This window comes from Bos javanicus, chromosome 20 (genome assembly GCF_032452875.1).
Source record: "Bos javanicus breed banteng chromosome 20, ARS-OSU_banteng_1.0, whole genome shotgun sequence".
Classification (NCBI taxonomy): Eukaryota; Metazoa; Chordata; class Mammalia; order Artiodactyla; family Bovidae; genus Bos; species Bos javanicus.
The window spans coordinates 31537706-31550640 of NC_083887.1; positions in this window are offsets into that span (position 1 = coordinate 31537706).

The window sequence follows — 12935 nt, forward strand, 5'->3', positions numbered from 1 at the left end:
ACAAGTCATTAATCCATGCGTATAGCGTGGTTCTTTGGAGGGAAATAATATTTGTTTAATTAATTTGCATTAGTGTGTTTACATTTGTAAAACATAAAAACATTCTTCAATATATATCAATATAGTTACTCATCAGTTGGGAAGGGATAGGGTGTAAGTTATAGTTTCAATTTGTAAAGTACTGTCCTATTTCACTTTAAAATATGTATAACTTTGATACTAAAATGTTTAGAGATAGTTCAACAAGAAATAGAAGGATTCTAATGCCTATTCACATTACCTTTAAAGCTACAACAGGTAGTAGTCACTAAGAACTTATGATAAGCACTGTACTATGTCTTTTTTATTATCCCATTCCTTTAAGTGCTATTATAAATTACATTTTATAAGTAAGAAAATGTAGGGTTACAGAATTGAAGTCATATTTCAGCATGAAGTGCTGATTAGCACATGTTGGGATCTGTACTTTCCATTGGAAAACTACACAGCTCTGTGTGTTACTGTCACGTGGGCATTGCCCGTTCTCCACAAAACTCTTTCTGGGTCCAACCTCTTGGCCCAGATAGATTGATTCAGCATCTAGGAGACCAAAGGTTTGCAACTTCATCTGTCTACCCTCAAGCGTTTTGTTGTCTGGAAGCCAGAGGGGTAGCCTGGGTTACTTACTCCCTGCCCCACAGGGCACAGGAACTTGGGTCTGATCAACCCCCAGAGGCTGAGACTGGGGGAATGCTCCACTGGTACTAGGAGGAGAATTGTGTGGTGAATGATGGTTCCCCATCATCTCTAACTTCAGCCCCCAGGAAGCTGAATACTGTAGATCAGGTGGCTGCGTGAGACCCGGAAAAGCCATGCAAGACCGATGTAGGCACTTGTGGAAGGAACTGCAGCAGAATGTTACATAGGAAAGGCTCTGGAAACTGCCCTCTCTCAGCCTTATGGGTAGCTGTGCCTTCGTGCTTTCCCTTCCCACTTGGCTTAGAAACACTCCCTTCAAGCTCAGTTGCTATAGTCACTCCCTGTCTAGGATTCAAGTACTGCTGTGGTACATTCAGCCTCTGGGTGTCTTTTAAAAATCATGCCTTGCCGGGTCTTCCCTGGTGGCTCAGCAGTAAAGAATCTGCCTGTCAATGCAGGAGACATGGATTCGGTCTCTAATCTGGGAAGATCTTACGTGCTGTGGAACAGCTAAGCCCTGGTGCCACGACTATTGAGTCTGTGCTCTAGAGCCCACGTGCTGCAACTGCTGAAGCTCACAAGCCCTAGAACTCACGCTCTGCAACAAGAGAAGCCACGGCAATGAGAAGCCCGCACGCTGCAACTGAAGAGGAGCCCCCACTCACCACAACTAGAGAAAAGCCAGCGTAGCAATGAAGAAATAGCAGTCAAAAATTAAAACTTTTTAAAAATCATGCCTTCCATTTTATCTCTAAGAGCAGTATAGTTTGGAATTGTGCAGATATGTGCAGACTATTATTTACATTTTTTATCTTGTATTGGCACACACGTCTGTTTTTAACTACAATTTCTGCTTATAGAATTAGTACTCTGGCTCAAGAGTATTCATGTTGAAATGTTTAATGCATATTGTCATACTGGCTTTCCAAAGATCCTTTCAAATTTTTCTCAAAAGCTATGTTGGGGAGTGCTACTTTACCAATATTTGAACAAATGAAAAAGATTAATATAGGCCACCATGGTACTCAAGGTTATATGTCATGGTTTCATTTTGTATTTCCTTAATCTTTTGGAGCCCTGACCTGGGTCTCAGTTCTTCCAGCCAAAGACTCCCCCATCCCAATACCACTTCCAATCCTGACTCCACCCACCCAAATCAATACTGATTCCATCCACCCAAATCGATTCATAAGCCGAGAATAGGGAAGCATGTTTTAATCATTGTGCAAATTGGAATTAATCTAAGAAGTATGACAATTCTGAGTACATCGACGGGAAAGTTCCTTGATAGCATAGATTCCTGAAGAGAGATTTCTTTTTTTCTAATGTATTTTTTAATTGAAGGGTAATTGTTTTACAGAATTTTTTTGTTTTCTGCCAGCTATCAACGTGAGTCAGCCATCGGTATACATATGTCCCCCCTTGGTCTGAACCCCCTCCCATCTCTCTCCCCATCCCACCCCCCTAGATTCTTACAGAGCCCCAGTTTGAGTTCCAGGAGTTATACAGTAAATTCCCATTGGCTATCTATTTTACATATGCTAATGTAAGTTTCCCTGTTACTTTTTCCATAGAGCTCACCCTCTCCTTCCTCCCCCTACCCTGTCAATAAATCTGTTCTCTATGTCTGTTTCTCCATTGCTGCCCTGCAAATAAATTCATCAGTACCATCTTTCTAGATTCCATATATGTATGCGCGTTAGTATAGGAGATTTATCTTTCTCATTCAGACTGACTTCACTCTGAATAATAAGCTCTAGGTTCATCCACCTCATTAGACTAGACTCAAATGCGCTCCTTTGTATGGCTGAAGAGATTTCTAATTGAAAAGGCCGTCAATTATCCAAGAAAGGAAGAACAAAGAAGGAATGTTCTGTCCCACAGATATCTCCAGGCTCGTCCCAGAGAGAGGCGGAGCCCAGGGGAGAAGTCCAGCCCGGCAGATTGGGCCTCCGCTGGGGTGACTCAGGCCCCAGTCCAGGGTGGTGATTGAAGGGGTACTGTGGGCCAGAGAGAAGGCTGCTATTCCTTCCCTTGCCGGGTTCCACCGGGTTTCAAGTCTCAGTTTTCCGCAGCCTCGAGGTGTGTGGGGTGGGGTGGAGGCCTCCTGGCCTCCTGGAGGCGATCTGGCCGCGGGTCTGGCAGCCTCCGCAGCTGCTGGCTGTTCAGACCCTCCTGGGCCCGGCGCTGTGTGGCTTGGGCCTCTTCTTGACGGGACTGTCGCTCCATCCCGGACAAGCAGCCGGCTCCTGGCCTTGCGAGTCTCGCCAGCGTTTCTGGCCGCTCTCGACGCGGGGACCGTCCGCGTGTCCGGGACAAGCGTGGCGCGACAGCCCACAGGCGCAGTAGTGCGCGTCCCCGCAGAACTCGGGGCTTAGGCAGGAGGGGCGGCTCAGCGCCGGGAAGTTATCCAGAGCCCAGGCCCAGGCCTGTTCTCGGTTCAGGCCCGGAGGCAAGGCGGGCTCGGGATGTGCCCTCCTCCAAGACTGCGCTTCCATGGCTTCAGCCTCCTCACCAGGCCGAGAGTGCAACGGGTCTAGCACAGAGGCGAATGATTCTGCTAGGTGCGGAGTGTGCCTTTTATAGTGCCTGCCCGACAAGGTTTTGGGAAACCCGGGAGTTGATAGGTGGGATCCACACTCATTTGCCTTGCAAATTACCTCGGGGTCCCTGGGGACTGAGGAGATAACCACATCTTTCTGGGAGGGGCATGGAAGCTCTGAGTGGTTTATGGTGATTGGATTAAAGGAGGGGAGGGGAGAAGATGAGGGTCCCTGGCAGTTTCCATTCACTGGAAGAAGCCTCTTTGCTTGGAAGGCACAACTGGTCAAATCACACTTCAGGTTCTCTCCTTTGAGCAGATGAGAGAGGATGGCCTGGTGTTGGAGACGAGGCTCAGCCAGGTTCCCCCTTTGCAAAACCCACAGCTTACAGCTGGTTCATGCTGGAGCTGGGCTGAGATTCCAGGTCCTCTTGCTTTCACATCAGAAAGGGAAAAGAGGAACGGAGTGATCATGTAGGGGTGGGGAAAAGGAGAGTCCCACGCCTACTTAGAATTCTGATATTTCTTTTTTTTTTTTTTAAGAAAAAATATTTATGGCTGCACCGGGTCTTCCTTACAGGACAATGAAGTTGCAGAGAGACAGAACGTGGCTCTTAACACTTTCACTCTTTTTCAGGTCTTCCTTGTGGCTGTGTCGGCTCCAGAGTGAAAGGGATGTGTAGTTTTGGAGCGCGAAGTCTCTCTATTTGCCCTGCCATTTGTGGGATCTTAGTTCCTCCACCAGAAATCAAACCCACATCTGCTGCACTGGTAGGTGGGTTCTTAACCAACCTGGTTTGCCCTGATTTTCATACTTTTCAGAGCGCATTGAATTGAGTGAACACCGTGTTTTTAATCGTGTCGTTTGTGTGGCCCCTATCCTGTTTATTTGTAATTATTGCCACTCTATCATAAGTGATTCTCATTTGTCTTCTCCCCTTTAGGCGTAATTTTTTCTATTAATAACTTGTATTTTTGCATCGTATTTTTAGTGTGTATTTTTAATATTTTTCAGTGTTGCATTATATAATAATTTTCTGCATGCCTCTATATTCATGTAAAAGTAAATGTGTTCTATCCTAATTTTATTCATTACATTTCACTTGTTTGCCAATTTGCAAAATCTCTGTATGAATATTTCATCTGCTGCTTCCTTCTCTTGCCTGTTCCCCTCTAGTGAGCTTCTGTCATACTTCACCCCTGCACTGTACCCCAGGGACACTCAGATTGCTAAGTCATTACCATATGGAATTATTGCCATTAGCATATGGAATCATCTCTATTGGTCAGTGAGACAATTTCTCTAGGATAGGTACCCAGGAGCAGAACTGGCATGTCATGGAAAATGCATCAACCAAATTTAAGGGAGTACTGCCAGATGATTCTCTGGGAACAATGCAGCGTTTATGATCAGGAAGTAGTGCATGAGGATTACAGATTACTCTATGCATATGTTCCCCACATATTAATACTTGGAATGACCTAGTATTCTACCACGTGTAATCAGTTGCATGGTCCCAAAGAGAGCAGCTAGTGAATCTTTTGATTCAATGTTTTTCTTTTTGGATCTCTGACTGTGTCTCTCTTGGGGGCCAGTTTGCAGTATGGTTCTCAGACTCTTTTCCCGAGGCATGTTCAGTCTGATGTCTGTTGTCTTCCTTTTCCATCAAATTCCAGTTATCTCCTTCCTCTAATAAATCTCCTGTGTAAGTTATTTGAGTGTTGTGTTTGTTTCTTAGAAGGTATAAAATAAGTAAGGCAGTGAAAAGACACTTATCTTCATCCTTACTGACTTATTTCAATCCTATTTATTTAACCAACCTTATAAAAATGAATCTAGATGCCCTGAATGAAATGTATAAATATTTTTAAAGTTTAATTTCTGCATTCAGGGTATTTTCAGGATGTTTGTTTTCTGCTGATCATGATTTTTCAATGAGAAAAAAAGTGAAAAGAAGAAAAATTCCCTGCAATCTTTCATTTGGAACTTTTACAGTTTCCCTTTGTACATGTATTTCCATCAAGAAATAAATAAAACAGTTAAATAATGATGCTTTATTTCTTTTGTATGTGTTACTTTATTTTTTTAATTTTTAAAAATTATTTATTTGGCTGCAGCAGGTCTTAGTTGCGGAATGGGGGATCTTTAGTTGCAGCATGTCAACTCATCTCTGTGACACGTGGGATCTGGTTCCCTGACCAGGGATAGAACCCAGGCCCCCTGCATTGGGTGCACAGAGCCTTAGCCATTGGACCACCATGGAAATCCCTATGTGTTACTTTAAATAACAGAACCCCAGGACAAAGCCAGGAGCTCCTCTGATTCTTGCTGGTCACTAAAGTAGCTCAGTGATTAGAGCATCAGAAGTCTGTATATGGTAATGGACGAGGATTGGTGGTAGGTGAGCACTGGGGATGCAGAGGACTTGAAACTGAAACCACTAGGCGATGTTTTAGGGGCTCCAAGGACCTTCAGTCCTTTATGTCTCCACTCAGAAAGCATTCAGCAAGAGATAAAGTGATAGAGAAGAAAGTATTTATGACAATAGGAGGCTTGTGAGGCATATAGGTGAGTGGGCAAGAAGGAGCCATGCCCTGAAAACTTAGTGAGCTACATTTTTTTTTTTTTTTGATCTTAAATAATTTTTTATTTCATTTGGAAGACAACAGCCACTGTTGATTTTCTGGCAGGAAAATGACATGATCAAGCAGCTGAGAATTCCCCCATCACAAATACTCAGGATAGAGTCTAAGGAAAAAAAGAAGTACAATGTTTCTCAATAGAAGTAAGATCATCCTCCACCCCCAGGGAGTTTTCAGGAAAATGTGAAGATAAATTCTGGTGTCACAGTGACTGTGGGCATTTAGTTTGGTAGGGGCCAAAGCTGCAGTCCATGGGGTCGCTAAGAGTCAGATACAACTGAGAGATTTCTTTCACTTTTCACTTTCATGCACTGGAGAAGGAAATGGCAACCCACTCCAGTGTTCTTGCCTGGAGAATCCCAGGGATGGAGGAGCCTGGTGGGCTGCCATCTATGGGGTTGCACAGAGTTGGACATGACAAGTGACTTAGCAGCAGCAGCAGCAAGGATGCTACAGGTGGCGCTAGTGGTTAAGAACCCGCCTGCTAAAACAGGAGACAAAGGAGACTGCTGTTCGATTCCTGGGTTGAGAAGATCTCCTGGAGGATGGCATGGCAACCCACTCCTGTATTCTTGCCCAGAGAATCCTGTGGACAGAGGAGCCTGGAGGGCTATGTTCCATAGGGTCACAAAGAGTCAGACACGACTGAAGCAACCTGGCACGCATGCAAGGAGGCTACATATCTTCCAGCATGTAGAATGGTCCCAAACCACAAAGCATGATTCTGCCCAAGATGCCAAGAGTGTGTGTCCAAGGAGAAATTTCAGTTCTCTGTGAAGCTGACTCAAAGGACCTCTGGGCTCTCCCGATTCCACCTTGATATTCAGAGTTGCAGTGGAAGAGAGCGGAGGGGTCTGAAGGATCTCATCCACAGGACTCCAGGAAATATCCAAAGTGATCGTGGTTTGTGAGGCAGCAACTGTATCATCCAAGGCAGTGGACTTAAAGAGCTCGTACCGGGCAAAGCCTCTGGCTGTTAAAGTAGACAAGTGATGTCTTTTCTTGTGTGACTTTTTTAGATCTTCAAGATTTACAGAATAATTTTTATCCACTTTACAGGTGACCATGTACAAGACAATTCCTGTGATGTTGCTACTGGTTGAGATAAGCTCAGCTCCCAGCCAACTGATACCTTCAGGATCTGAACCATCACACCTTACCCAGAGAGGAGGAAGGGCAGTAACTGGCCGATTAATCTTCAGATGGGTCATATTAGGATTGTGAGCCATGGTATAAAATCCAATTAACTGCCTGGCTCTCCCAATTGGTAAAGCAAGCAGGCCAACATTTTCACCAGTAGAGAGATCAGAAATAGCAGTGTCTTCAGACTGTAGCTCTTCAATAGGACTTGGTTCTTCCTTTTCTAAAGGCACTTTTTCCACAATAAATATGGTTTCATTTTCATGTAGAATATTTTTCAAAGGGTTTGGTTGGCCTTTGCTGATCAACTGCACTTGAATATCAGCCTCATAGATAAATGGGTCTTTACGGATTCCTTTTTTATTTTCATCAAATTCCTGCAGAAGACCAGCGTAAAATTCCTCAGCAGCTCAGTTAGCCCCCGAACACATCGCGCCCCAGTTTGACCGAACACCCGAAACCGCCAAGCTGAAATCTACATTTTTCATAATCAAAGGAAAAGTGGGGAAGGGGAAAAAAACCACTTTCTTCCTCACTTTAATTGGATGTCATGTTTCCATCCTCTCTTCTCCTCCAGGTTGGGCAGGGGAATTTTCTTGTCCTTACATGGTTAAGCCAGTACTGTCATGGCACTGTGGAAAAATTATTTCAGGTCTCAGTACAATGAGGGTCTTCCACTTTGAAATGTCACCTTTTCATAACTTCTTGCTTTTTATGTGTGCAGAGAGCATGTCCTAGGGGTCATTAACCTACTGAATTCACAGGATATGGGTCTCAAGCTACCATTATTTTATTGTTTGGGTGCATATCTTACACTTCTGCTACATGGTTTTGTTGCTAAGCAAGCCTGTTGGTTTTGCAGTTAAGCAGACCTGCTTTCTTGAGTGACCATTAACTTATGAGGGTCTTCCATACTTACTTCTTTACTTGCAATTCTCTAGTGGAATTAGGTATTTAATTACTCACATTATCCCTTTATTCTGTCCCTATTGGATGGAAGAGCAGCTCCCTAGCTAGACCCAGAAAGAAAATTATCCAAGAGGCCAAAATTATCCTAGTCCCAAATTTGTAGGGTGACTCTGAGACCAACAGCTGGATCTCCTTTGCCACTGGCCACTTTGGATGCCCTCCTCTCACACACACCAAGCCCAGAGGTAGGAAGGGCACTAGCCCATCCACCAAAAGAAGAAAAGAGTTTTTAGAAGTCCATGCAAGTATTATCCTCACAAAAGTTAGAATCAGAGATCTGGCCCATACCCCTGTTCATTTATAGCCTACTAACTGATCCTGATTAAGAAGACAGAGAAGTGAGATAGAGATGCCAGAGCAGCTGGAATAACTCAAAAAGCCCCCTCCGAAGGAAGGCTGGGACTCCAGGAGGTGCAGGAAGACAGTTGGGGCCCTGGACTCAATGAGCTTCCCTGGCAGCTCAGTTGATAAAGAATTTGCCTGTAGTGCAGGAGAGCCAGGTTTGATCCCTGGGTCAGGAAGATCCCTAAAGAAGGAAATAGCAAACCACTCCAGTATTCTTGCCTGGAGACTTCCTTGGACAGAGAAGCCTGGCAGGCTGCAGTCCATGCGGTCCCAAAGAGTCAGGCATGACTGAACGATACCAGTGGACTCAATGAAATTCTCAGAGATCCTGTCTACTGGATCTTCTAGATGACCAGTGCATGTCTGTGACTTTGAAAAGCTCTGACCATCTCTGTATGCCCAGGGGCAGAACCACCCTTCCCGTATCCTGAGAATACCAGCCCCACAACCCACACTCACTCCTCCACCCCTGTACCTCCTCCATCTCCAACAGCCAAAGTAGAAATCAACATGAGAAAGAAGAATCTCACATTTATGGGCAACTTTATTAAAAGAGTGGGGAAAAGTGGGCACACATTTTTTTCTAGACACAACATTGCCCATCATGTGAGCAGAGGGATGTTGCTATAATATCCAGAGCAGAGGATCACCCAGTGAAAGGTCTCGGTGGAAATCTCAGACTTCTGGACACAGAAGATGGAGACAGCCTATATTCTTATAGGCCTCAACTCTTGGCATCTGCTGCCAGCAGCACTGGGACATGCAGTGGTGGCTCCCAGAGCAGGAGCAGGGCAAAGCCATCTGTGTTTCAGTGTTCCACTTGTTCATCCTAAGAAACAGTGTCACCTGCTGAGGGAGTCTGCCATGGAGGTGGCAATGGGGCTCCTCATTACTGGCGGCCACCTCTCCTGCAGGCACCTCTGGCAGGTGGTGAGCATCCGTTTTGGGGCTGGTGGCTCGGTGCCCCACCTGGAAGTACTCTGGTTTCTGAGCCTTAACTCAGAAACTGGTAAAGACTGGAAAGCAGTTTGCCATTTAAGTCCAGGTGATCCCCAAAAGGGGGCTTCCTTGGTGGCTCAGTTGTAAAGAATCCCCCTGCAATGGGGGAAACACAGGGAAGATCCCCTGGCAACTCACTCCATTATTTTGCCTGGAGAATCCCATGGATGGAGGGGTGAGCTATAGTCCATGGGGTCACAAAGAGTGGGACATGACTGAAGCAACCTGAGCACGCATGCATGCAAGCATGATCCCAAGAGAGGTGACTCGGGCAGGGTCTGGAATCTGCTGATCTTCTCACTCGCCACTCTTTTGTGCAATCCCAGGCCTGCAGCTCACAGCCTGGAAGTTCTGTTCCAGTGCATAGCTCTCAGACCAGCTGACATAGAGCACTGTACTGGTAGTGCTGGAGCAGAGACTGAAGCACAGGTCCTGCCCAGGGAAATGGTAATGGGGGTTGTGGGGGTGGGTAAGTTCACTTCAGTCGTGTCTGACTCTTTGTGACCCTATGGACTGTAGCTCACCAGGTTCCTCTGTCCATGGGATTCTCTAGGCAAGAATGCTGGAGAGGGTTGCTGTGCCCTTCTCCAGGGGATCTTCCTGGCCTAGGGATCGAACCCATGTCTCTTACATCTCCTGCATTGGCAGCCAGGTTCTTTACCACTAGCACCACCTGGGAAGCTAGTGGGTGGAGGGGACACTTAAAGAATGATCTAGGATGAGGGAGCCAGGAGATGTCACCTTTTGATCCTATCCCAGGGTGAATCCACTCTCTTGGGACCTCCAGGACTTCGAGTGAGATTTGTTTTCTGGTCTCTGTGAGTGTGTGCATTGCAACTGTTGGTGACACAGATCCAGAATGCAGTGCATCCTGTGGCAGTGTATAGAAGCAGCCTAGAGCCCCACTCCCGAGAGTCATAAGGATCCATAAAAGGAGTCCCCAGAAGAGGTGGACGCTGTGGAGGAGATCTGTTGATGAGGGATCTCATCATCAGCCGGAGTTTCCCGATTCTGCGAACTGAGCATGGACACTCTAGTGTCCTGGACACCTCCAAGCATTACAGCTCAGCTCCTGCCCCAGGGACCACCATCGCCAGTTCCAATAATGCTGGAAGCAGAGCCTAAGCATCTTAGGACCCCTGAGATTTCTGCTGAAACTATTCCTCTGGTTTTGCTCACACGGGATGGGAAAGCTCATCAGAATAGGGTGTGAAATGGATAGAAATAGCAGATAAAGAAACCAGAAGACTGCTAAACTTTGGAATCCTAGGGACAAGGACAAGCTGGCACTAAGAAAAGGAAATTCAAGGGAAAAAATTAAAAATCTAAAATCAGAGTATAGGCAGGCCTGAGATTATGAATGAGAAATGTGCTGTCTTGTTGGACTCTTTGTGATTGCTAGGACTGTACCCCTCCAGCTCCTCAAATTTAGTTTACAAGCATAAAAGCAAGTCATCTACATAGATTTTTGTAAAAGCATCAGAGTGAGATAATGACTATAAATGACAAAAGACAAGAAACATAGCTAAAGATCTGGTTATAATACAGTTGTCAAGGAAATTTGGCTATTTCTGTGACATACAACATTTTGAGATAATAACTGGAAATGATTGAGAACATACTACAACATTTCAAGTTTTAGGAAAGATCATATAATTTCTAGAACTTTATAACCTAAGAAGATTTATCACTATTTGTCAATATTTTCCATGTAATTTAGCATACCAAATAAGCCTAATTAGTTTACTATCTCTCTTTGAGATGTTCAGGGACACATTCAAAATTAACCAGAGGTCAAAAGAACTTTATTCAGAATTTGATTTGAAAAAGTTTGTTGAATATCAGAAGGATTTTTAACATTTGGCTAACTAGGATCATAGTCACTGTGAAACACCACTTAGTCATTTAACCAAAGCGACAATAAAAGATTTCAAAGGCAAATACAGAAAATTACAACAGATTGCATAAGAGTTAGTAAAGAAAGTTTACAATCTATTTATCAAAAAAGATCAGTGTTTCAAGAAAACTTTGTCCTCTTAGTAAGGGAAAAGGCAAGTCTAGTTTTGTACAACTTCACTATTAAAATTCATTCACCTGATTGAATTCAATCTATTTTTATTGAGTGTTCACCATGCATAAAACTCTTTTTTCAGAATTCCTTTTAAAAGTTCTTTCTGATCCATGCATCCTTTATTCCATGACCAACTACTGTGTCATGTCCAAGCAACAGTATACAAACTGGCAATCAATCTTAATCCGACTGGACAGCAATCTAAGGCTTACAGTACATTTAAGGCTTTCAAATTGGGGGAAGAAAATTATTTTAATAAAACCAAAGACCCCCTCAAATCCAAACGCCAACCAATACACGTAGTGTAGCAGTTTTAGTATTTTTACACTTCTGATGCTTATTGGCACAACTCCTGTGTCAAACCCAAGTAACTCCTGAACTATAAATTTAGTGAAATTTTAATTACATAATTTTTTCAAAGCATAAACTTGTAATTTTTGTCTCAGAAATGTTCTAACATTTTTAATAGCAAAATATAGGAGTAAAACATATTAAGAAAATGTATTCAGTCATTTACATTACAAATAAATTTGCAGTTTTGTTGTTGACGCCTGACAAAAGAAAATTACCCATTAACAATCTGTGCACAATGCAATTGCAAATATGTACAGCACTTTAAAGAAACCTACAAGGAGGACTTTACCGAAGGACAGTGGGCTAGATTCTTTGTTAGACTAATCAGGTGATCAAAATATTAAAACTCTGTGGACTAGTAATAAATTCATGCTTTAAAAATCCTGTTTACTTTTATATAAGAAGACTCCAGTTATATTGTTCTACTTGATGAAGCTGTTCACAATTGTTCCAATAAATCATCCTTTAATTTGATTTGTGTGGGGTAAAGATCAGCATGTTAACAAAAATTAACAAAGGAATTTTCATCACAGTGGTTTCCAGTTACACTACCACAGCTTCACAATGGATTAGAGCCATGAATCAGGTGGCTGAAAGGGTCAAATACTGAGAACACTGGTGGAGAGAGGTTACTACTACTAAACTAAGGATTTGCTCAGTCGTGTCCAACTCTTTGGGACCCCATGGACTGTAGCCCACCAGGCTCCTCCGTCCATGGGATTCTCCAGGCAAGAGTACTGGAGTGGGTTGCTATTTCCTTCTCCAGGGGATCTTCTCGACCCAGGGATAGAACCTAGGTCTCTCGCATTGCAAGAAGACGCTTTAACCTCTGAGCCACCAGGGAAATGAGACCCCAAAACCTATTTGGAGAGAGGTTAAGTCCTACATAAATGATTCCCACCTCACGGGCAAGGTGGAGAAAGGGGTGTGAGCATCCTTCTTAAAGCACAAGAAAACCATCCCCCCACTCAGCTCTCCTTTCCATTCCACAAGGCAACAAAGCTGGAAATCACAACTGTTCGGTTTAACATGATGTGTGGGTTAGAAGAACCTCTATATACCAAAGACCAAGATGTCCTCAGCTCTTTGATTAGGACGCCCCCAAACGCTGGGCATTTCCTCGTGGTTATCAGGCCCATGACAGCCATCCAGTTGAAGCATGTTCACAGTTGATGAAGTAAAATCAAGTCATAT